This window comes from Felis catus, chromosome B2 (assembly GCF_018350175.1).
Source record: "Felis catus isolate Fca126 chromosome B2, F.catus_Fca126_mat1.0, whole genome shotgun sequence".
Lineage (NCBI taxonomy): Eukaryota > Metazoa > Chordata > Mammalia > Carnivora > Felidae > Felis > Felis catus.
Window position 1 is genome coordinate 79,613,629 of NC_058372.1, and position 25,521 is coordinate 79,639,149.

The following is a 25,521-nucleotide window of genomic DNA, read 5'->3' on the forward strand; positions in this document are numbered from 1 at the left end:
GGCCCCGCGAGCGCGCAGCCGCAGAGGCGGGCGCGGGGCGGGGGGGCGCTGCGCGGCGCGAGCTTGTCCGTGCAGACCGCGCGGGGGCGGAGCCCGAGCCGAGGGGATCCGCGGAGGGGGAGGCGCGGGGTCCTGAAGATCCAGGGAATCCGAGGAGGGGGCGGTGCTGGGGTCCGCCAAGGTCCGGGGAGGGGGCTGTGCGGGAGTCCCAGGGTCCGAAGAGATCCGGGGAGAAGACGGCGCGGGGTCCCGCAGACCGAGGGAATCTGAGAAGAAAGGGGCGGCGCAAGAGAGGATCTGGGAGGGGGCGGTGTGGAAGGGTCCCAGGTTCCGAGGAGATCTGGGGATGGGGCGGTGCCGAGGTACGCGGGGATCCGGGAAGGAGGGGAGCTTGGAGGCTGGAGTCCGAGGGGTCTGGAAAGGGGGTGCTTGGGGTCAGAGGGTGTCAGGAGGGCGGAGGCCAGCGGGGTCGAGGAGCTGAAACTGAGGCGGGGAATAGAGGATCCGGAGAGAGGGTGTTGGGAGTCGTCGGAGTGGGTGGTCGTGAAGGTAGAGTTCAACTGCTGAACAGCGGATGGCCCGTGGGGCCTTCAACCCTACATCCTCAGCCCAAGACCTTGGCACTAGTTCCGCCTACGGTTCCTTTAGCCCTGAGCCTAACAAGGCTTTAAAATTGTGAGGATTCGGGGTTTTGTTTGTGTTTTGATTCTTCACTTAGGGCACACTATTCAGCTGTGGATACATTCATTTAGATGTTTACTGAGTGCCTACTATGCACCAGGAAGGTGTTAGGTGTGGGATATAGCAACACTACAGGCCAAGTCCCAACCCTTATTGTAGAGAGAGGGTGCAACAATAAACGAACACATGAGGACGTGATGTAGAAGAAAGCAATGAAAAGGCAGTGGCAATTAAGCAAATTAATTTTTTTTTTTTAATTTTTATTTTCTCTGGAAGGAGAGAGGCAGAACGTGAGGGGGGGGGGGGTGTGCAGAGAGAGAGAGAGAGACAGAATCCGAAGCAGGCTCCAGGCTCTAAGCTGTCAGCACAGAGCCCAATAGGGGGCTTGAACTCAAGATCTGTGAGATCATGACCTGAGTGAAGTTGGTTCCCCAACCGACTGAGCCACTCAGGCGCCCTGGTGATTAAGCAAATTTAAAGTATCCTCCTTCCCTTGCTCCAAAATGTAGCCTAGCCCTTTCTAGTTACACTTGTGCTTTCAGGTTTACTCTTATCATTGGCACAGCGTATTACCCAGCACTGTAACAAGGTAACCTGTTAATTATTATTTTTATACGTTTCTGTTTATTTAGTAATCTCTACACCCAGCATGGGGCTCGATCGAACTCAAGACCCCGAGATCAAGAGTCATGCACTCTTCCCACTGAGCCATCCGGGCACCCCCAGGTAACTTATAATTATTGATAGCACTCCTTTTTATTCTCAGAAGTGGTAGATTTGGGAGGATAAATAATAGGGTGACCCTACACAGCTCAGACTCAAAGGCTGTGAGAGTTTCCCAAGGTCTAGAACCGCTTCTGGAACAGTGGCCATTCATTTAAAAAAGAATTACTTTGGCACGGTAGCCACAGGACTACGCGGAATTACTTTGGCACGGTAGCCACAGGACTACGCGGATGAGGAGGTGTAGTCAGCGTCCCTAGTCTCATAGAGCTTACAATTTGGTAGGGAGGGAGAATCTAAAAACTAATAAAGACATAGATGATGACAAGGGCTGTGGTAAGAGCTCTATGCTGAAGGAGAAGGGACCTTATAGTGGTTGGCAAACAGGACTAGAGTGTTACTGAGTTTTTACCCGAAGTCTTGGGGAGGTATTTCAAGACTGAAGAAGAGCAATCCATGCACTGAAAACAGCATATGCAGTGACTTTGAGGCAATATAGGAATGATAGGAGGCAAACGAGCCAAAAGCTGAAGAACAGGAAAGTGAGGCTGGGGAGCAGACCTGGTTTATAGTAGGGAAGTTTGGAATGCTGACTATATTGGTTTGCTAGGGCTGTCATAACAAGTTACCTCTGATTCAGTTGTTTAAAACAAGAGAAATTTATGGGGCATCTGGCTGGCTCAGTCGGTGGAGCATGCAACTCTTGATCTCACGGTTGTGAGTTCAGTCCCACATTGGGTGTAGAGATTTACTTAAAAATCAAATCTTTAAAAAAGACAGAGAAATTTATTCTCTCACAGTTCTGGAGGTCAGAGGTGTAAAATCATGGTGTTAATAGGACCACGCTTTCTCTAAAGGCTCTAGGGGAGAATCCTTCCTTGCTTCTTCTAGTCAGTCTCCGGTGCCTGCAGGCATTCCTTGGCTTGAGGCTGCATATTTCCAGTCTCTGCCTCCATCTTCACATGACCTTCTCCTCTTCTGTCTTATAAGAACTTGTCATTGGATTTGGTGCCCACCCAGATAATCCAGGTTTATCTCATGTCAGGATCCTTAATTGTAGCTACAAAGACCTGTTTTTACAAATGAGGTCATATATGGGAATTAGGGCTTGGACATACCTTTTCTGGGGCCACCATTCAACCCATTACACTGACCTTGTGGGGAGAAGAGACTTGATTTTGTGCGAAATGAGTCATTAATAAACCTATTGCCTGACATATTAAGTAGGGTAAAAACTCCATGTAAACTGTGAATTTACTTAGTTAAAAATATATGTATTTATGTGCCCAGATGTAAATAGGATTTTTTTCTGAGTGGAGGCATTATACTCTGAATTTTACTTTCTTGTTCTTAACCTTTGATACTGTCAGATTATTATTTTTAAAATCCTTTTTAAAATTGGAAATGCCTGGGGCACCTGGATGGCCCAGTCAGTTAAGCATCCGACTTCCGCTCGGACTATGATCTCGTGGTTCACAGTTTGTTTGAGCCCAGTGTCAGGCTCAGTGCTAACAGCTCAGAGCCTAGAGCCTCCTTCGGATTCTGTGTCTCCCTCTCTCTCTCTGCAAACCCCCCTGCTCACACTCTTTCTCTCTTTCTCTCAAAAAATAAACATTTTTAAAAATAATAATAAAAATAAAATAAAATTGGAAAAGCCCTAGAAAGCTCTTTGCAGTTTGAAAAAAAGCTTTTGTAGGAGTATGTGAAAAGTCTTACAGTGCATGAGGAGTGGGTTTTTGTTGTTGTTGTTCCTATTGCTAGAAGTATCTGAAGAAAGGATTTTAAACTGTAAAAGGTTCAGTTAGAAACTTGAACTTTGAAAGTAGCTGGAATTGATTTAAAGTAAATTGTGGAAATGGTAACTGTAAGGAGATGGACGTGTTAAATAGCTTGACTGTAGTATTTATTTCACTGTGTATATATCTCAAATCATCATGTTGTACACCTTAAATGTGTACGCTATTTAATAAATTAATTTAGTTGTGGAGCCACAATTATTTACATTACATAAAAAGGTACGCACTTCCTGTTTCTGAATATGAGGTGTAGAGAAGTGTCAGTAAGCTGTTTTCTAGCTGGAAGGCCCAACAAGGGACATGGTCAAGAACGGACAATGAAAGAAGGTTATACAACAGTAGGCTTAGCCAGTGTCTTGACCAGGTCCTCAGACCAGCTGAGATGAGTAACTGTTGAAACTCTACTTTGCCTTCTTAAAGCAGTGGGGAAAAGGCTTAAGTCAAGACTAAATACCCTGCCTGTCACTAGACTCACAAACATTTACATATTTACCCTAAGTCCTAGAATTTAGCTAGGTGCCATTCAGTAAATCAATCATTGCTTTCTTTACCAATGGTATCCTATAGGCTTGGGAGAGTTAATGTTCTCTCTAAATTGCCAGAGAATTCCCAAGGAGTATACCACTGGCAAAAGCTGACCATTGTTTAATAACTATTGTCCCTCTTTCATAGCAGTTTAATATACTGGGTTTTTTTTGCAGTAACTACTGCTTTCCATTTAATACATTTTATTGTGGGTTTTTTTTGTTTATTTATTTTTGAGACAGTGCAAGCCGGGGAGTGGCAGAGAGAAGGGGACAGAGGATCCTAAGGAGGCTCTGCGCTGACAGCAGCAAGCCCCATGTGGGGCTCGAACTCACGAACCAAGTTCATGAACCGCGAGATCATGACCTGAGCCAAAGTTGATGCTTAACTGACTGAGCCACCCGGGTGGCCCTCCATTTAATACATTTTAAAAATGTCAGTCTCTCCTCACCACAAAAAAATAATAATTATGTGACAGCATGGAGGTGTTAGTGAATGATACAGTAGTAATCATCTTGCAGTATACAAAGGTGTAGAATCAACACTGTTGTGCACCTTAAACTCGTACAATATAATATGTCAATTATATCTCAATAAAAATAAATAGTATGTGTGCTGTCGAAGTGAGCACTAAAAATAAGTAAAATAAATAAAGGTTATGATCTATGATTTTTCCCCATAAGAGACAGACTTCAACTGGAAAATATTTTAGGAAAGTCGATAAAGTTATTTCCAGTTTAGATACAAACATTTCTTTATCTCACTTTTCAAAAGTAAACAGATTTTAAACTTTTCACTGAAATCACACTTCCATAAAGAAAATAGTAAGAAAAATTAAGAATCTTTTTTTAACTTGTTAAAATTTGTCTTGCTGAGCAAGTCTTCAAAATCAGTAATCTATAAGTTATGTTTAAAATAGAGGCACAGGGGTGCCTGGGTGGCGCAGTCGGTTAAGCGTCCGACTTCAGCCAGGTCACGATCTCGCGGTCCGTGAGTTCGAGCCCCGCGTCAGGCTCTGGGCTGATGGCTCAGAGCCTGGAGCCTGTTTCCGATTCTGTGTCTCCCTCTCTCTCTGCCCCTCCCCCGTTCGTGCTCTGTTTCTCTCTGTCCCAAAAATAAATAAACGTTGAAAAAAAAAATTTAAAATAAAGGCACAAAGAACTTATTTCTAATGTTTACTCTTGAGCCCTGTCTCTGGAGGAGATTGCTGATAGCTAACTTGTCATTTAGAATCTGAGCACTTAGGACTTGCTGTCATTCTCCACCTACCCACCCTCTAAGGCAGTGGGCTATCTTAGCTGGCTATCTCTCCTCTTTTTGTGACTTTGGAGCATCTATTCCAGATGGTAGACAGGAGAAACACAACCCTCTCAATTTCAATGGCAGATTTTATGGAAAAGTTTGAAAGTATATGACACTGTTTCTGGCTTGCTAGTAAAGTTTGAAATTCAAATTTCTAATTACCATCAATGACCGAAAGATGCCAAGACTGGTTTATGAGAAACAACATCTTTTATTTTGAAGCAATCCTGTAGTGTATGTGGCTATATAATATAACTAATTTTTCTTCTGCTTCTTAAATGGATCAAAACAGGTTAATTATCAGGTCTGTAACTAAGGAGTCAAATCATGAAAGACTAGTGTATCTTAATCAGATTAATGAACTAGTTTTTTTTTTTAAAAAAGGGCATTTGTTGCAGCATTACTCTTTGTCTGTCTCTCTCTAATTTGAGAGAGAGAATGAGCATGAGCAAGGGAGAGGGGCAGAGGGAAAGAGAGAATCGTAATTAGGCTCCACGCTCAGCAGGGAGTCTGGGGACCCTGACATTGGGTTTGATCCCATGACTCTGGGATCATGACCTGAGCCAGAATCAAGAGTTGGATGCTCAACTGACTGAGCCATTCAGGTGCTCCTGAACTAATTTTGTTTTTAACTGTCAACTTGGAGCACAAGAACTGATTGAAAATTAACTTGTACTTGGGTATGTGTGAATGTCTTGCAATCTGTGTGATGAAAAGTATTTTGAAGAAACAAATTGAGGATTAATGAAGCCACCTGATAGTGAATCTCTCTTGTGCTGGCAACTCACTCCCCAACAGATGGTGCTAGCTCTCCTCTAGTTAGAGCTGCTCTGGTCTACCCTTTCTTGAAATGTACCATGACGTCAAAGGTAAAGAGTAATGTGGTGATTTGCATAGAATGCATTGTAAACTTTCTTCTATTGCTCCTGAACTTTGGTTTATAAGACATTATTCCACACAATCTAGTTGAAAAATTTATGATCATATCCTCTTTTGAAGTTGATTTCTTCCACAGCAGCTCTAGGAAATAATTTAAAAGGTCATTTATATGATAACAATGCTAACTTTTTTCAGAAAAAGGTAGCTTACCGAAGGTCTGTCACTTTACCCAACATATTCCCTAAAATGGCACTTGGATCTTGAAAATGTTAGAGGTAGTGGTTAATGTTTAGTGATGATCTACTGTATTTTAAAGATAGTTACCAGGAACTGGGGATGAAGTTATGCTTCCGAATTCTGAAAGTCTTCGCCCAGCATTCCCCAAACTTAAGTCATTTTTGTATATCCTATGAGATTTTTGCCATGATGCACTTCTTTACCATAATAGGCTTACTATTTTTTCTTTAAATTGGCTTACTTTTATTTTAAAAGAACACTCTATCACCAATATTAATTTTAAAAGTTTCACAGAGGGTAGTCATTACAAAATATCATTTAAAAACTTTTTTTAATGTTTATTTATTTTTGAGAGAGAGACAGAGAGTAAGTGGGGGAGGGGCAGAGAGAGAGGGAGACCCAGAATCTGAAGTAGGCTCTGGGCTCTGGGCTATCAGCACAGAGCCCGACACAGGTCAGTTCACAGGAGATCATGACCTGAGCCGAAATGGGACGCTTAATTGACTGAGTGACCCAGGCACCCTACAAAATATCATTAAAAAAAAAAAAAAAGTAAATTCTAGCCAATTACCTTTTTTGTTTAATTTTTTTTTAACGTTTATTTATTTTTGAGACAGAGAGAGACAGAGCATGAACGGGGAGGGTCAGAGAGAGGGAGACACAGAATCTGAAACAGGCTCCAGGCTCTGAGCTGTCAGCACAGAGCCCGACGCGGGGCTCGAACTCACGGACCGCGAGATCATGACCTGAGCCGAAGTCGGACGCTTAACCGACTGAGCCACCCAGGCGCCCCAAATTACTTTTATCTACAAAGGTTCCAAGACCGAGGCCTGCTCTCCCTTAAAAAGGGAAATTAAGCATTCAATAGAGAGATGTTAAAGCCACACTAGTACCAAACTAAAACTCTCCCCTAATGTAGAGTATTAAAAGGGGACCAATTCTCACCCTATGCAAGTCAATATTTAAAGCTGCGTCAGTGTAACACATAAAACCATCTGTAGTAGTACCACCAATGGTAAGTTGTCCTACATTTGGGGAGACATTCTAGCTAGAGAGAGATGCACATGTAAACAAAGCATTATAATACAGTTTCATTAGTGGTACACAAAGATTTCAGGGTACTATGTAGAACAAGATGGAAACATTAGCTCTCTGTGGAGAAGGGAGGCTGCAAGTTATGGTAGAGAAAATTGATGTTTGAGCTATTTATTGAAGAGTGAGTATAAAGTCACTGAGGAGCAGAAAAAACAGGACATTTCAGAGACAGTGAACTACCTGGTGGTGGGGGTAGTGTGGTGTGCTCAACAGAGGGGGCGGGGCAGGAGGGGGGGAGGAAGAATGCTAAAGAAGTTGGAATGGAGATTAGGAGCCGAATTTTGAGAGGTTCTGTGTGTGTGTGTGTGTGTAGCTTTGTCTTAATTCTTTTGGTAATGGGACTCCATCAAAAGTTTTTAAACAGGGGATTAAGAAAATCAGATCTGTTTTATAAGGATAATTCTGGCAGAGATGCATAGGATGAATTGCAGGGAGTAGTGAAACAGAGCCTGGTGCAAGCAGATCAGGTAAAAGTCTCTTGCGTGTAATGTGTTTTCTCTTGAAAACAGTATTTCTTAAATCAGAAAAAGACAAATACTGATTCCACTTAGATGTGGAATCTAAAAAAGAAATCGAGCTCATAGATACAGAGAACAGACCGGTGGTTTCCAGAGGCAGGGGATGGTGATTAGGCAAAATGGGTGAAGAGGGTCAAACGGTACAAACCTCCAGTTACAAGAAAATGTACTGTGTGGTGACTATAATTAACAATACTGTATTATATATTGAAGGTTGCTAAGAGAGTAGATCTTAAAAGTTCCCATAACAAGAAAACAAAAATTTGTAACTACGTGTGGTGATGGATATTAACTGTACTTATTGTGGTGATCATTTCATCATAGATACACATATCAAATCATTATGTTATACACCTAAAACTAATACAATGTTGTGTGTCAGTTATATCTCAATTAAAAAATATATACACCCTGTGTAACCAACACTCTAAATATGGAACAGTTTCATCACCCCCAGAAATTTCCCTTATTCTGCCTTCCAGTAGCCCTCCTCCCCAAACTTGATCACCACTTTTATTTCTATCGACATGTAAGCAGAACTCTGTTCTAGCTTCAGTGCCATGGAACGGCTTCAAGCCACTGTAGAACTTGGCTTCAGGTGTTGTAGGGAAACCACAAGAGGTGGTTGTGGAACTGGGGCTGGATAACGGGAATCTGGACCTTACCCTCTGTGGTCTCCAGCTGGAGTCAGTGGCGTGTGCATCTGTCATTGGCTTTTTGGTGGGTCTCATATTTGTTTAGATTTCTCCAGTTGTCTAGAAACTCACTTTATGTGAAATGGAGAATGCAGCTTTCACAAACACTGGCTGAAAATTTCACAAACACCAGCTGAAGTAATTCAAGGTAGTGTTAACCCCTTGATGCGCTTGGCTCTGTTCAAAAGGGGAATGTTGGGGGTTGAGTCATCTTTGGGGACACTAGCCTAAAGAAGGAGTCATCAAAAATTCAGAGCCAGGTGGACACCTATGGAAAGCTGAAGAGAACAAACTTTAACCTGAAGGAGGAACTAATTCCCCTGATAAAAGAACTTAATGAAGAAAGATCTAGACACTCAAGGCCAGAAGAAATGATGGCTGAAGTTATAAGAATGATCTGGTCCCTGAGCTAGCAGTCACCATATCTCAATAAGCTTTGCAACAGATCCCTCATTATCCCTCCAAAGGGTGGGCTTGGTCTGAAAGCAGGGCTGATTTTTCCCTCTGCTCAGGCCTCCTGTGCTGCCAGGCCACATTCACCCAGCTGTGCTCCAATACGAAGTTCATTACTACCCCCGATCCAAGGACATAGTTCCTGTGGAAACCTCCTTTTTCTTCCCATTTCCTGGGAAGCACTTATAGAGAGCCCTCTTCTTGGGCTGGAGTTTCTCCTGCACCTCTGAATCCTAAAAACAGAAGCTCTTTTGAAGTGAATCCAAATTTCAGATGAACCAACTATGGGAACCAACATCATGAAACTAGAGACTTTCAAAATGATGTCTCTTCAAAAAGAATTTTAATCTCATTCATCAGTATTTTATTTATTTGATCTTATTTTATCTATTTGAGAGACAGAATGAGCATGAATGAGATGGGAGAGGGGAAGAGGGAGAGAGGGAGAGAGGGAGAGAGAGAGAGAGAGAGAGAGAGAGAATCTTAAGCAGCCTCCATGCTCAGCGTGGGGTGAGGGGGGTGGGGATAGAGGTGCCTATACAGAACCTGATCCCATGACCCGGGATTTTGACCTGAATCACTCAGGTGTCCCATCATTCATCAGCATTCTATGTATATATGTATGTAGGTATGTATGTATTATTTTAGAGAGAGAGAGAGAGCAGGGGAGAGAGAGAGAGAGGAAATCCCAAGCAGTCTTCACGCCCAGTGCAGAGCCTGACCCGGGGCTTGATCCCACAATCCTGGGATCATGATCTGAGCTGAAATCAAGAACCGGCTGCTCAACCAACTGAGTCACCCAGACGCCCCCAGCAGCATTTTAAATGCTACTTCAAGGAGGTGCCTAGATGGCTCACTGCATTGAGCATCAGATTGGATTTTGGCTTAGGTCATGATCCCAGGGTCATGGGATCAAGCCCCACATTGGGCTCTGTGCTGAGCATGGAGCCTGCTTGGGATTCTCTCTCTCTCTCTCTCTCTCTCTCCTCCTCTGCTCAGACTCTCTGTATTTCTCTCTCTAAAATAGAATAAATAAAAATAAATTTTAAAAACTGCTACTTAAAGGACTATACTTGTGCTCAAAATGACATCCAATAGAACTTTAGTTCTCAGAACACTGTTTTATAAATATTTTTATACAGTTTTATAAAGTTATTTTTACTTTCTTTTTCTCTACACATAGTATCAATATTGTGTTTTACTTAACTATATATGCCGTTTATCAGTAGTGTACAATAGTGTATAATTGCAAGTGGATTCTGGGGTTTTTCACAGGGTCCCAGACAAGATTGATCCCTAGCTGTGTCTAGTGATTCAATAACACACATTTTATTGGCTTTTCCTTTTTGCCTGTATCACTCCCCTGTTTTCTGGAATTATCTTCCAAATAAGTCACCTGCACTTATGAGTCCCTGGCTCTGCTTCAGGGGAATCTAAGCAAAGACATTGGAGTGTGCATCCAGCCATACTACATATAAGTAGACTCTCTTGCCTTCCATCACTAAGGTTGTAGTTAATGTGGACATTGCCATCAATAAATAAAACTTAGTGACATCTCTCTGAACGTCAGTCCTTGTCAGAGAGAGAGCATGCAATGACAATGTAATCTCCAGACGGTGCATGCCTCTGGTCCATGAATTCTCTAAACCTCTCCCGTGCTGTGCCTTCTCACATTCCTGAATATATCAGTCACATTAAATCAATGAGATTGAGCTGCTCCTTGCTTATTCCATTGTTTTTTTGTATCATCCAGAAAAGTATTGGAATCTTTGGTCATAGGTGTCTTTCAATAGTGGTGCAGTCTCAGTAAGTGTCTGGCAGCAAGCTAGTAATTTGTTTTCAGTAGAAAAATGGTGAGCAGTTGCATTGGGTAATTTTAGGAGCTGAGAGCCTGGAGAAGTTCTGCACTTAAGCCAATCCTGTATGTGTCAGAGACCGCCTCATTAGAGCTAGTCGCACACCCTGTCAATCTCGGAGTGGATGATAAACATCAAGAGAGAGCATTGTCCAATGCAAAACACTGGGCATGAACACAGTCTTTTTATTTATTTATTTATTTATTTATTTATTTATTTATTTATTTATTTATTTTTAATCACCTGCAGCCTCTCAGGCCAACATATGCCCTTGAACTGAGAGTTTCAGAACTAGAACAGGGGTCAGTTAGCGGTATCTTTAGGATTCATGGTCACAGGCCCTTAGACTGGCAACAGGGTCGAGCTGGTAGAAACATTCTTCAAAAGTCTAGTGATTCTCGGCTCTCTGTTCTTATTTAAGAGAAAAACACCAAAAAATGGATTGGAAGCTTGGCCAGGGTGTGTTAATTGGTGGCTTCACTATACTAATACTTAGGTCTTATTTTGTAGATGCCCAAATATTGGCAACTGCAGGTTTTTTTCCTCCTGGGCTAAGTTGTTGTTTATTTGTTTATTTGTTGTTGTTGTTCTATTTTTCAGGAGAGAGAGACCCCTTTTATCCTCCTGTAGAAGGTGCAAGCCTGGCTATTATTCTAGGAGCTGAGTAGGGGCAGGGCACTAAGGTTCTCACAACTCAATACATGGAATTTAACTTAACCTTCCTTTTTTACCATTTGTCTTACTTCCCTGAAATATCCCTGAGGCTAGAGCTCTGTTTTAACTTTTACAGTGAGAATACCTGTCTTCTTCTGTTGGGATGGGAAAGGCACCCAACACCCACCCACCTAGGTGCCTGGCTATGCAATGTTAGAGCTGGCATCTGGAGATCTAGCTGCTCCTTATATGGGCTTATAACTAATCTTGTCACTTCAAAATGGCAGGTACCTCATTATCTCTCCAAAGGGTGGGCTCGGTCTGAAAGCAGACACAGTTAGATACTCTTTTAGGTGGGGTTCCCTAGAAGCAAAGCCTGATATTGGGATTCTTGAGCAAGTGATTTATCAAGGGCTGGCTCTCAGGAAATTGTTGGGGAGTGAGGGATGCAGGATAAGGCCAGAGAAGCTAAGCAAAGGTGTGGTTTCAGAAGATATCTAGCCTTGGCCTGATCTGCTGGGGAGCTCTAGAGTGTGGATTGCCCTGCTATAAGGCAGGGGCTTTTATGCCCGAGCATCAGTCAGTCATGCAAGTAGTTCAAGATCCCCAGCATCTCTAGGGAGGGTGGCTCCCCTAAGCTGTGGATGATCAGTTTGCTACAGCGGGGTACAGATGTAAATCCTTAGTAGTCAACACTGCAGCAGCTAGGATGGGTGCACTGTCTTGCTGAAGGGAATCAGGGCAGGAGACCAATAGCTATTACTACAGGTACAGAAGTAAAGAAGAGGAAATAGTCATTTAAAATTTTTTAAAGTTGGGGTGCCTGGCTGACTCAGTTGTTAAGAGTATGGGACTCTTGATCTCAGGGTAGTGAGTTTAATCCCCATGTTGGGCATAGAGATTACTTAATAAAACTTCAAATGTTTTAAAGTTAATAAATATTGTAAATACCAGAAAATCCAGAAGAAAAATATTACAGGTGCCTGGAACCTCTCTATGGTACTATTTATCCTTTCTTGCTTTACTCCATAGACAACTTTGATCCCTCTCTCTCTCTCTCTCTCTCTCACACACACACACTTTTTAAGTTATTTGTATGCCCAACGTGGGGCTTGAACTCACAACCCCAAGATCAATAGTCACATGCTCTACTGACTGAATCACCCAGGCATCCCTGATCTCTTCTTCATATGACAATGGTTTGTAATATTTTCTATAAGGAGCATAAATTTAGTTTAGCATGATTGGTTGAAATTTGTTTTTTATTATTGATAATCTGGAAAAGTTTTTTTTTAAATGTTTATTTTTGAGAGAGACAGACAGAGACAGACCGAGGGAGAGACAGAGTGTGAATGCGGGAGGGGCAGAGAAAGGGAAACACAGAATCCGAAGCAAGCTCCAGGCTCTGAGCTGTCGGCACAGAGCCTGACATGGGGCTCAAACTCACAACCGCAAGATCTGACCTGACCCAAAGTCTGATGCTTAACTGACTGAGCCGCCCAGGAACCCCTGGAAAAAGGTTTTTTTAGCTTCATATTTCATGACTAGTAATGACTCTGATGTCATGCATATTTTTAGAATTATTGTCAAATATAGTAAAGCCTCATATGAGCTGTCAAATTTCAAGACATTTCAAGTTTTCTTGGGCAGTGATCAACCTTATTTTTTTTTAATAGGCCGCATTCATCAATCAATTTGTCTGCCATATCCTATCTCAGATGAATATAATGAGCTTTATGTTATCCTTATTGATGCCAGTAATTTGCATTAAATCAAGAATCATTTAAATCTTCTTCCAATGACTGACGTCTCATCAGCCTTTGTCAAGAGCAGCTGCATCAGGTATGCTGAGACAAAATCTAGTACTTTGCAATGCCTGTATAATGTATGACTTCATAGACAGATATACTCATTGTGTATAGTCCTCCTAAGTTTGTACGCTGCAAACAATAATTCTGATAAATTCTATTATGTACAATCTCCTTCAAAAGAGGGGGGAGAAACTATGATACATTTATAATTGTATACATTGCATTGTTGAGTATATCACAAAAGGATAGTACTTCCTGTTTGACTAGGAAGATGAAAATATATTCTTGCCTTCCTAACAATTTTACATATCTAGTGTTTGGAAGAATTTCCAATAACTGGCTTTTACCTCCATTTATTTCAAACCTTGTTTCTTCTCCTCTACCACATACTTACGGTGCCATCCATTGGAGGATAAGGTCACCTTGCAATATGACCTTTGGTTCTGCACCTCCAATGTAACAGGATGCCTGGTGAGTTGGCATAGCAGACAGTAGGAATATTACTGGAAGCGATTTCTATACTTGGACAACCAGCAGTACTTTCCTCTACACAGAGGTGACTACAATACACATAATTATAGTCCAGTAACTGAAACCAAACGTACACCCAGTTCAATTTCCCATTACATGGATCCCAAAATGTTTATGGCCATTCCAATGTGACATGACCAAGGGAAAGTCTTTCAGAAGGAAAGTCAGAACAGAAAGAGATCTTAAGTCTTAGGTGACTGTGATTGAAATATCTTCTTCAAATTTACTCCAACATATGACCATGTGAAACCATTTCTAAGCCCTTTTCAGCCCTTGAAGATTAAGCTCCATTGAGCTTCATGGTTCATCTGCCCCTGGGTAGAACATGTGGAATAATATTTATCCAGGAACATTTAGTTTATTTATGCTGTTGTAACAATAGTGGTAGGAAAAAAACAGCCACTATGTTCCAAATGTTCTTGAGATTCAGGAACACTTTTTTATTCACAAATCCAACCCTTCTCTTTGATCTTAATCACTGGTTTTTGAATAAATTCTTCCCAAATTTCACTTCTGTTTCTTCCTCTTTCTTGTCACAGGAATTTTGAACTGTGAAGTCTCATTCTTCTTGTTAGACCTGTGTTTCCAAGAATCTTGCTGACCAAGACTCATCCTTACCAAATGAGTCATGTTCATCTAATTCTGCTAATTCAGTGCAATTTAATTCTAACATATTAATACACAAAGTATTTTTAAGACATATATCTATATTATGCTTTAATCACTTATTTCTAACCATGCATATTAATATACTTTTATACTCAGAAAATTTCCATGTTTTATATACTTATTAATCTTACAAATTCCCTCAGAATAGATTTATTTCTCTTTTGATCAATTTTTTTAATGTCTATTTATTTATTTTGAGAGAAAGAGAGAGAGAGCATGTGCGAGTGTATGTGAGTGGGGGAAGGGAAGACAGAGAGGGAGAGAAAGAATCCCAAGCAGGTTCTGCAATATCAGCACAGAACCCGATGCAGGACTCGATCTCATGAACCATGAGCCCATAACCTGAGCTGAAATCAAGAGTCAGACACTCAGCCAACTAAGCCACCCAGGTGTCCCTCTTGTGATCAGTTCTATATTTTGTCATAAAAAAATATGTGGCAATATGTCAAGGGATGGTGGCCAACTTCTCTGGTATGAGTAGCAGAGGGTAAAAGTGGAATCCACTGCCACAATATTTTTACCTTATAGACCAATTAACACTTTTCAAAAAGATGTTTCGGTCAGTTTTTAAGGTTTTTCCACTTTCATAAGCTTGCTGTCCTGTCACTATTATGGATTGGTTAAGCCGGTTATCTGTAGAGTGATGTAATTTCCTTGCATATATGAGTCTCAATACCACTGAAGTCTTTACTAATTATTGCTGTTTCAGATACCAAGTCAACCAAAGTTAACTAACAAACACTTGCTCAGCTTCTATATTGATTTAAAAATATACAATAAAACTAATGGAAATATTAGTACTCAAAAGTCAAAAAAGAACACGGGAAACACTTCCTAGAATTTTCGAGTTTGAAACTGGAATCTAGGTTAAAGTGTGTGGAGTTTGTTTATTTCACAGCCTTGGGTATTTGAAGATCAGATTCTCTTAGATTAGCAGTATGATAGATGATCCTATTGTGCAATGTAGAAACTGTGGTTTAACATGATCTTGCATAAAACTTAACCATTAACTGAAAGCAGACAAATAGACTGGTCATGAGTTGGCAACTTTGGTCTTTCTACTTATTTATTTACTTATTTTGCTTAGTTTGTTTTCTTTAACTTCACCTTCAATGTTCAATCCATGAGCTAAAAATGCATATTTTGTGTGTATATTTTATTATATTTATTGCAGACTTAATTTTTAAAAAATATTTAAATAAGGGGCTCCTGGGCAGCTCAGTTGATTGAACATTTGATCTTGATTTTGGCTCGGGTCATGATCCCAGGGTTGTGGGATAGAGCCCTATTTTGGCTCAGCATGGAGCCTGCCTGGGATTCTCTCTCTTTCCCTCTGCTCCTCTCCCCTACTAATGCTCTGTTTCTGAAGTAAAATTTAAAAAAATTTTTAAGTAAGGGCCACCTGGGTGGCCTAGTAAGTTAAGCAGCTGACTTCGGCTCAGGTCATGATCTCACCATTTGTGAGTTCAAGCCCTGCATAGGACTCTGTGCTGACAGCTCAGAACCTGGAGCCTGCTTCAGATTCTGTGTCTTCCTCTCTCTCTCTGCCCCTTCCCCGCTCGTACTCTGTCTCTTTCTCCCTCTCTCAGAAATAAGTAAACATTTGGGGCACCTGGGTGGCTCAGTCGGTTAAGCGTCCGACTTCAGCTCAGGTCACGATCTCGCGGTCCGTGAGTTCGAGCCCCACGTCAGGCTCTGGGCTGATGGCTCAGAGCCTGGAGCCTGCTTCCGATTCTGTGTCTCCTCTCTCTCTGGCCCTCACCCGCTCATGCTCTGTCTTTCTCTGTCTCAAAAATAAATAAACTTAAAAAAAAATAAAAAAAATAAACATTAAAAAAAAATTTTAAATAAGACTACAACAATGTAAAAGTGTCACTATTGCATAGTTTGCTCACTTCCCTTCTTTTTTTCTCTCTCTCTCCTTCAAATGCTTTGCGTTATTCTTTTTTGTCATTGTAGTTTCTCTAGTATTCTAAAATTATGTGGCATAAGATCTCTTTTAATGATGAATGTAAATCACTGGATATTACAGGAGTGCCTGGGTGGCCCAATAAGTTGAGTGTCTGACTTCGGCTCAGGTCATGATCTCACCGTTCTTTAGCTCGAGCCCAGTGTCGGATTCTGTGCTGACATCTCAGAGGCGGAAGCCTGCTTTGAATTCTGTGTTTCCCTCTCTTTCTGCCCCTCCCCTGCTCAAGCTCTGTCTTTCTCTGTCTCTCAAAAAAAAAAAAAAAAAAAAAAAAAATCATTGGACATTCCAGTGTAATAACTTTAAGTCTTTTATTCCCATCTCAAATATAATGGCATACATTGTAACACAATTAATTTGATTCTGTGCTAAACCCTGATATCGAATGTTATAGTCAAATACGGGCTTTAAAGCTTTCAAAGAATATGATAGATCCATCTTACATGTCCTCGTAATTGGAGATCTCTGAATGGTCAAGTGTTACTGGAGAAAGAAACTAATATCTGGGTAACAACACACTTGGGTAAAATTACAAACACACTTTATTTATTTATTTATTTATTTATTTTTAGTGTTTATTTTTGAGGGAAAGAGAGAGTGTGCGAGTGGGGGAAGGAGAGGGAGGGGGAGACAGAGAATCCCAAGCAGGCTCTGTGCTGTCTGTGCAGAGCCCAATGCAGGGCTCAAACTCATGAACCATGAGATCATGGCCTGAGCCAAAGAGTTGGATGCTTAACCAACTGAGCCACTCAGGTGCTCATAAACTAATTTTAGATAAGAAAAGACATGAGAGCCTCAATTTTTGCCATGTGGTATAAATTAGGCAATGAATAAACTGTTTGCTTGTCTAAAATGATAACATAAGTGACATTCTAGATTTAAAAAAATTTTTAGGGGCAACTGGGTGGCTCAGTCAGTTAAGCGGCCTATTTCAACTCAGGTCATGATCTCGTGGTTCACGAGTTTGAGCCCCTTGTCGGGCTCTGTGCTGACAGCTCAGAGCCTGGAGCCTGCTTCAGATTCTGTGTCTCCCTCTCTCTCTCTGTCCCTCCCCTGCTCAAGCTCTGTCTCTCTCAGTCTCAAAAATAAATAAACATTAAAAATATTTTAAAAAATTAAATCATATTTGTCTGAAAAAAATTAAAATACTGAATTAAATATCTCTTCTCTCATAATTCAGTTTGAATGAACTTTTCTCAAAAGCCAAACTAATTTATAACAAAGGAAGCTAGTTTCAGTGAAGTCAAGTAGATTATAATAACAATAATTAAATTTGTGTTAATTGACATACAAAACTTATTAGAGCAAAATAAAAAACTTATTAGAATAAATAGGACTGTAAAATGCAGCTTTTGAGGAACACCTTAATCTGATTCACACTTATCACTAAGAAAGGACATGAAATTTCAAGGAATGCTCTCTTGAAAGGAAATGAACCCTTAAAATTCTTATGTCATAATAATTATATATAAGAATTTTCAGGGGTGCCTGGGTGGCTCAGTTGGTTAAGTATATAACTCTTGATTTTGGTTCAGGCCATGATCTCATGGTTGTGAGATGGAGCCTGTTTGGAATTCCCTCTCTCCCTCTCCGTCTGTCCCTCCCCTGCTCGTGCACATGTGCGCGCGCACACACACACACACACACACACACACACACACACACACTCAATCTCTCTCTCTCTCAAAATAAATAAACTTAAAAAAAAGAATTTTCAACATCTCAAGGAAAATACTTGAAAAGCCTTTATGAAGAATTTGTCTAATTCTAGTTATGTGTTTACTATAGATGTCTCCTTTTAGAAATATTATAGCTTATAATGAGATCTTTATTCAAAACAAATCCTCTGCTTTGCTGCTATACAGTTATCTGGGACTTCTGGCGCTTGGTAGATGGTGTGAACTAAATTGTGCTTCCCCCCACAAAAAAATTAATAGGTTGAAGCCTTAACCTCCTATGTGACTGTATTTGGAGATGGGGCCTTTAGAGAACTAATTAAGTTTAAATGAGGTCATAAGAGTGGGGCCCTAATCCAATAGGATTGGTGTCCTTATAAGAAGAGGAGGTTCCAGAGATCTTCCTCTTTCTCTCTCTCCTTCCCTGTCCTCTCCCCACCCACCCCTGTGCAATCATAGAGGAAAGGCCATTTGAGGACACAGGGAGAAAATGGCTGTCTGTAAGCCAGGAAGAGAGGCCTCACTATACCAATCCTGACGGCAATTTGATCTTGGACTTCTAGTCTCCAGAACTGTGCAAAATTAATTTCTATTGTTCAAACTACCTAGTCTCCGGGATTTTGTTATGGTAGCCTGAGCAGACCAATATAGTATATACATGCATAGATACAAATAGCACATTATATAAAATTCTGGGACAACAGATTGGCAAGGTCTGATGTGGTGCATAGATCAGAGATGGCAGCGCCTTGGGGAACATCAAAACATTACTTTTGAACATAGGTGATATTTCCAGTTAAAACATCACACCTAAGTAATTATTATTATTGTCATCTTTTAGAGAGATGAGAGAGAGCGTGAGCTTGGGAAAAGGGCAGAGAAAGAAAATCTTAAGTAGGGTCCATTCTTAGGGCAGACCCCAATGTGGAGCTCTATCCCACGACCCTGAGATCAGGACCTGAGCTGAAATCATAAGTCAGACTCTCAATAGACTGAGCCACCCAGGCACCCCACAAGCTAAGTAATTTGATGGTGGTGATGCATCTGCTTTGTTTAGCTCATCACTAAGTTACAGATGCTAACAATATTTCAAGAACCCCAGAAGAGACTGAGGAGTTGTGATGTCTATCATTTTCATTTAAAGCATTTCGTATACCTGGACTTTTTTTAAACGGAAAGATAACAAGGGGAGGGCTTTCCCTGGGTTCAGATATCCAAAGGACATGTTGAAGGGACCAGGGTGCCATCAAGGTCATCCTGGGACTTTCATCCCAGAACTCTTAGGATACACTCTGATGAGCTGATGGTGACCAAGTGGACCGCTTAGGGGGTCAGAGAGTCAGTGCACTGATGCCCACTGCTTGGATTTGCCAGGTTCTTTTTCTTTGATCTCTCCTGGCTTGAAAGATAATTATTAAACTTAAGAATTAGGGACATCCTTTCCCACTGGTATGTGTCAAAGTACATGTACACAGATGAACTGACTCACCCTAGTACAGTGAACAGGTGGCTGATGTTTGTCCAGAAGAGCCTTGGTTTGAGGACTCTGCTGAACCAAGTCTGCATGCTTTCAGCAGTCCTGTGGACAAGGGAACCAGAGGCAGCTGGAGTAGCCATGGAGTGGTGCACGGGAGGGGAGAGAAGAGACACCATGAGGGGTAGAGCGACTTAGGGGGAAAGAGAGAAGCTGAAAGAGTCTAAGGAGATTTTACACTGTAGGTATGATGTAATGCTGTCTTTCTCGCCCTTCAAAGCATTCAGTAAAAACTGTAATAATCACCAGTGGATTGCACTTGAATTTAATGTATCAGTCTGGCCTAAAGATGAGAAAAGAACAAACATAAGAGCCACAAAGGGGGCCCAGCCACAGACTACATTTGTAACCCACACATGAGCACATACAGGTACACACAGAGAGAGACAGAGAGGAGAGAGAGAGGAGTCTGCAAGCATAAGCACCTCCATGGTAATTGTTATTATTCCATAGCAATAATCATATGAATGGTATCATAAATCATAAATAATTTTTATTAATTTTGTGTTTTGCTGACTTTTCTGATTTTTATGGTGAACAGGTAGAAAACTAATGTTAATAATCTAATAATATCAGCTGACATTTTTGAGTGCTTACAGGACTATATGTCAGGCACTTTTCCAGTGTGTACATGCACTGAGTCCATTTAATTCTCACAACAGCCTACCTGTGAGATGGCAGTGTAGATACCACTATTTCCATTTTACAGATGAGTAAACTTGCATGATGTATTACATTTAAAAATCAGAAATAAGAGAAAAAAGAAAATGTCATTTAAAAAGAAGACATAAGGGGCGCTTAGGTGGTTCAGTTGATTAAGGGTCTGACTTTGGCTCAGGTCATGATCTTGCAGTTTGTGAGTTGGAGCCCAGGGTGGAGCTCTGTGGTGTCAGTACAAAGCCCACTTTCACATCCTCTCTCTCCCTCTCTCAGCCCCTCTCCTGATCGTGCATGCCTGTCTCTCAAAAATAAACATTAAACAATTTTTTTTTAAGAAAATAAACGATCATGGGGCGCCTGGGTGGCTCAGTCAGTTAAGCATCCGACTTCAGCTCAGGTCATGATCTCATGGTCTGTGAGCTCAAGCCCCGCGTCGGGCTCTGTGCTGTCCGTTCAGAGCCTGGAGCCTGCTTCAGATTCTGTGTCTCCCTCTCTCTCTGTCCCTCCCCTACTCATGCTCTGTCTCTATCAAAAATGAATAAACGTTAAAAAAAATAAAAAATAAAAGAAAATAAAAGATCAAAAGGAAAACGGGGATGGGAAGAAACAACGAGAATCTAGAGTGTGCTGTGTCCTTTCTTCTCCCCTTCTGTGATCAACTAAATCAAACCAAAAGGCATACCGTACTGGCAAACTGTGCTTTAAAAATAAAATGTTTTATTGAAGCAGATAAGTAGAATGATTAAAAGATGGGGTCCTGGGGCTGGGGGAGTATCTTTATTCTAGAATGGATCTTATACATAACTGAGTTCAATTTAATTTACAGGTGAGAACGTGGGTCGCCTGAGGAGACACAGATAAAGTGTCAAGGCTGGGATGAAATCCCTGTCCCTTGATGCTACATTAATACAGGATACACAATTTAGAGGCATGTTTTAAGTGTAAAATTAACAATAATTTGTTATAATGACCACTAATATTTAAATGTTCTCAGCCATTACTTAAGCTAAGCTAGGAGCTATCCCTAGAGTTGATCAGAGTCCCCGAAAAACTTTTAACGTGGAAATCACCATCCTATGGGAGAAATATGTACAACCCTTTGAAGGTTTTCAGGTTCTTGTAGGCACTTCTTTTTGTTGTTGTTTTCTTTTTAATAAACCACTTTATTGATGTATGACTGACATACAAAATGCCGTATGTATTTAATGTATACAATTTGATGATTTGGGATATAAGTGTATACCTATGAAACCATCAGCACAATCTATGGTATAATAAACATATCCATCACCTCCAAAAGTTTCTTCCTGCCCTCTTTATTATGAGTGTATATGTATGTGTGTGTGTGTGTGTGTGTGTGTGCGTGTGTGTGATAAAAACACCTAACATGAGATCTATTCTCTTAGCAAATTTTTAATATTGTCAACTATTGGCACTATGCTATATAGTAGACCTCTAGGATTTAGTCATCTTGGATAATTGAAACTACCCTTTGCATAACTTTGTACCTTTGACCGCTTCTGTCCAGCCGTTAAATCTAGTTTTGCTCTAGTTTCAGTTTAACCAATTGTCAGTGGCTTATTTTGTGTCATGTTAACAAACAGTAAATATTTAAAAATATTAACTAGTAAGAAAGACTTAACTTGGCTTTCCTATCTTTTCTGGTCAGCCAAAGGTTTCCAGAAACCTTTCATTATTTTGGTCTCACACCTTGCAGCAAAACAGAGGGGAAAGGCATTTTATGTGGAAACCCTTGAGGAACATTGTAATTGTTTTTTCCTTATCAGTTTTATTGGAAATGTTTAGTTTGCTTCTTGTTTTATCTACCAGCATGCCTCTAATTTGCTAGATGCTATTTATTAATTTTTTTTAAAAAATTTTAACATTTTTATTTGTTATTTTTGAGAGACAGAGAGAGAGTGTGAGCGGGGTAGGGGCAGAGAGAGAGGAGACAGAACCTGAAGCAGGCTCCAGGCTCTGAGCTGTCAGCACAGCCTGACATGGGGCTCGAACCCATGAAACGTGAGATCATGACCTGAGCCGAAGTCGGATGCTTAACCGACTGAGCCACCCAGATGCCCCTATTTGTTAATTTTTTAGACCACACATTTTTTATTTATCGATGACTCATTACCACATCCTTTATAAAACATTTTGAGTATTTTAAGCACCCTATGACCATCTTCACCATCCATTCCTGCTAACGACTTTAAAATAAGCACCAGACCACAATCCTCAATAAAAACCCCAGGCCCCAAGCAAACATAAGACTCACTCTCCTTTCCTTTCCCAGTCTCCTGGACACTTTGTCTGTATCCACACCCTCACTCTGCCTTTAAAAAATTCAGCTCTCACTTCCTCTCAAAAATAAAAATAATAATGAGCACCAAAATGACCAAGACGTTTGAGAAGTGAATCCTTAATAAAGGTAATTACTAACCATGGTATGCACCTGGTCAAGCTACACACATGGCTTGAGAGAGGAATCTTAAGAAGGACCCTCACGCACTGCGTTAGGTCCAAACTCTAAATGTTTTATCGGTAGGGGTAGAGGAGCAATAAGAGTTCTCTCCGTTTTTCTGAACCATAACCTCAGGAGAGAGGTGTTCTCACCCAGCACAAGCCAGGCTACGTCTCTGCGGGGTGGTAGTACACACGCCCTAGGGAATCAGGGCAGAGGAGAAGCCTCCTCTGAGACGACCTCACTGTCCTCATTTCCAGGAACCGTTATGGTCAGCAGAGCAGCTAATCTCACTGCCAGGAGGGATGGAGGCCAAAGGGAGCCTCAAATAACTGTGTACCAGGACATTCTGGGCTTTGAAATAGCTGCCTTCACCTCATGGGCCATTTGAAGAAATCTATACAGAACTTAAAAACAAGTTGTAATAGAATCTTACCCAGCAGAAGCAAGATTCTGCCAGACATCCTTGCTCCTTCCCTTTGTTTTTTTTTTTTTTCCCAGAGTTTCTTCCTCAGCTCAAATTTTTTCCCTCCCTAGTCACTCACTCCCCAGATAGTTTAATTCTCCTCTGGATATAATCATTATGCACAGTAGATACGAGGAAATGCATTTTCCTTAGTTATTGCACTTTCCTTAGTGCCACCGCTGGTCTCTTGGGTGGAGGGTTCCACCTCCTCTTGACACGTCTAACGCACACCCATCAGCTCAACCCTCATGCTCACACTACCCCTATTTTGTTTAATGACTTTACCATCTACATAGTTCACACTACAAACCTCAGTTATCTTACTTTCTTCCTTCTCTCCGTCGCGCTCCCCTCCTCCAGACACATTCTATCAGGCACCAAGTCCTGTCACTTCTGCCTGTGGAAGGTTTCTGGACTCCTGGGATTCTGCGGAAATGGGTTAGCTTCTCTCCAGACCAAAGTCTGTTTCCAATTTATCTTTCACATAGCCATTAATTATTCTTCCAGAACAAATATCCAGTTTTGCCTCTCCCCTGCTTAATATCCAGTAGTCGCCCACTGTCTGGATAAAGTTTTATTTCTTTATCAGTGTGTACACGGTTCCTCCACGTTCCTTCACCCTCAATCAAAATTCACCTTTTCTGCTGAATTCTTAGCTCACTACTTTCTGCCAAAATGACAGGTTTTCGAAGATCTTAGCCCAGAAGTGGTTTTGTAATGTGCTGTCTAGTTTGAGTTGCATGTTTACATCAACTAGAGAGTTCTCTGGAGGAAACAGAAAGTATTCCAGGGGGAGAATGGCAGGGGGTGGGGGAGGACGGTTAGGGCGATGTTGCAAATGACCAATATCCTAGAGTGGCACCGTATTTTGCTTACTCTGCATGCTGGCAGTGATAATAGCCCCAAATCACCCAGTGCCAGGGTTTGGTTCTGGAGGAAATTGTGCAGATTCCAAATATTGTTTTTTATTTAATGTTTATTTGTTTTTGAGAGAGATAGAGACAGAGAATGAGCAGGGTAGGGGCTGAGAGAGGGGGAAACAGAGGATCTGAAGCGAGCTCTGTGCTGACAGCAGACAGCCCAATGTGGGGCTCAAACTCACGAACCTCGAGATTGTGACCTGAGCTGAAGTCAGACCTTAACTGACTGAGCCACCCAGGCACCCCCAGGTTCCAAATATTGTTAAAATGGAAAGATAGTCGGTAAGATTCCCATGCACTTTGGGAACCAATTCCTTTATACTATATTTTTTAAGGTTTTCCTATAAGTTTTATTTATTTTCTGGTGAAATATCTACACCCTCTCATGGATGAAATCATTTTCACACCTTTTATTCCTTTCTCCCCTAGCACTTCTGAGGAGGATGCACATTCAACAAATTATCATAATTTATTAAATAAAAGGGTACAAGGCACCATGAGCAAGGCATATAGAGTGCCCACAATGGAAATCCAACACGCACGTGCATGTGTGTGCACACAAACGGAACAGACCTTGAAACGTATCTGTCTTTTCTCCAACTCAAGTGACAGCTTTGTTAATTTATGACCAGCAATATAAATAGCAGCTTCTATATAGAATTTATATGTATGCCTATTCTGTTGTTGTTTATAGCCGTCTGGTAAGAACAAGCAAACATGGGTTCTACTGATGTCAATAGGCAGAGTTGCTACAGCATATTTATTCAAAATAAGTGATTGCTGTGGGTTCTGATGTCAATAGACAAGCTACAGATACATTTATGAATTTGGATGTCTGCTTACATAAGCAATAAAGTATGGTGGCTACAAGCAGGCCACGGGGAGCCAGACTGGCTCCTGTTCCATCCTGGGTCCACTATTTACTATCTGTGTAATCTTGGACACTGCATCTGTAAAAATAAATAATCACATTAACAACCTCATAGGTTGTTATGAGGATTAAATAAGTTAATACCTGTAAAGCACGTGGCACATGTTAAGTGCCTGCCACAGGGTCAATGCTCTACAAATGTTACCTATTGGTTTTGCTCACATAAAGCAATAATATTATGTTTCATAGATAAAGGTGGGGGTTTTGTCAGAGGTATACCAGGGTATGATTTACTAAGTATAGACAAGGGAGTCCAGGGATTTAATACCACATTTGTTACCATCAGGGCTGAGATTTAGTTAAAGTGTTAACTGAGAATGACAGTATTTTCAGAGTTCGAATAGGACATTTACTCTGGTATTGTTAGCATATGAAATGGTTAAAACAGTAGTAGAGTCTTCGCGTAGGCAGCTTCCAGTCGACTTACTTTCAAAAACTGCACTTCTCTAATTATATGAATATACTGTGTTCCATTTAAC

At 41.1% G+C, this 25,521-nt stretch overlaps 1 long non-coding RNA gene across 1 annotated transcript; it reads left to right on the forward strand.

The window, feature by feature from the left end:
* Positions 1-1,016: 1,016 nt before the first annotated feature.
* LOC102900751 lies at positions 1,017-21,563 on the forward strand. The gene is made up of 2 exons (XR_006598004.1): positions 1,017-1,407; positions 21,091-21,563. It is a non-coding gene; the product is annotated as an uncharacterized LOC102900751 (long non-coding RNA).
* The last annotated feature ends 3,958 nt before the right edge of the window (positions 21,564-25,521 follow it).